This window comes from Penaeus monodon, chromosome 19, assembly GCF_015228065.2.
Source record: "Penaeus monodon isolate SGIC_2016 chromosome 19, NSTDA_Pmon_1, whole genome shotgun sequence".
Lineage (NCBI taxonomy): Eukaryota > Metazoa > Arthropoda > Malacostraca > Decapoda > Penaeidae > Penaeus > Penaeus monodon.
In genome coordinates this window covers 39,788,196-39,789,189 of record NC_051404.1, presented here as the reverse complement: position 1 = coordinate 39,789,189, position 994 = coordinate 39,788,196, and the positions used below count along the sequence as shown (strand labels likewise).

Here is a 994-nt window from a genome sequence, read left to right as displayed (position 1 = left end):
GCACGGACATTTAGAACTAAATGAACAATGAAACCAAGATGTGTTACATATATACTACTTCTTTCTTAAACTGTAAATATTTGCTTCTCCTCTTTGGTGGCTCATACTTTAGCAAAATACAAAGCTGATACTTTTGTCAGATACTGATTATTTTTAAGAATTAAATTGTTTGGCTTAAAGGTTTCTAACCACTCATATTCCTAACAGCATAGGAAAAAATAAACAAGTTTTAAAATTTTGCATATAATGTGCCTCTTATAAACATCAAAATTAGTAGTGAGTAGAGTATTTCCCTTCAAAACAAGGAACTTCAGAATTATGTTATCCATACAGGCAGAGGAAAATACGGTTTCACAGTCAAACACTGATTAATTCACTTTGCAGCCATTGATAGTTGGTATCATCATGTTTAACACTAACAAAGTCACAGATAATAAGATTAAGTAAGAATATAACTGGGGCTTTTACATGGATTTTAGGATAATTTGCTATGTGGATAAACTTTTACTAGTAGATTTACTAAGCTTAAGATTTCTCAGTCATCTAGATATAGTTACACCTAAAAATTTGTAAATGTCATAGTTATAGACTCTGGTGTCTTGTCTGTTTAACATTTTCCCATTATACTGTGTAGTTGGTATTCACTTTAGTGTACAATACAGTGTTTCCTGTGATTGTGTAAATCTTATAGTATTTTGTAACAAAAGCATGCTATGTGATAGATTCAAGAGATAATTTATTTTATAAGTAGATATATAAAGTTTGATGTTTATTGTTGTTAATGATGCAGTTTTCTTTATATATTTATATTTTTTTAATGTTTCTTTTATGTGAATAAATTTTTTTTATCTATTTTATCTTCACTAATTTTATTTTTATCACTTTATCTTATTATTTTTTTAAAAATTATTTTTATTGCTATATTTTTCGCATATGCCAGAAGGTTTAAGGGAACAATAAAATGAAGATTTATGTATAAAAATTCAGTCAAGGC

General features: G+C 27.3%; 1 protein-coding gene across 1 annotated transcript in view; it reads left to right on the top strand.

Moving 5' to 3' along the window:
• Nucleotides 1–994, top strand: part of LOC119585229 (transcriptional coactivator YAP1-like) — a gene marked incomplete at its 5' end in the record, with an annotated part of 37,721 nt that overhangs the window by 30,819 nt on the left and 5,908 nt on the right.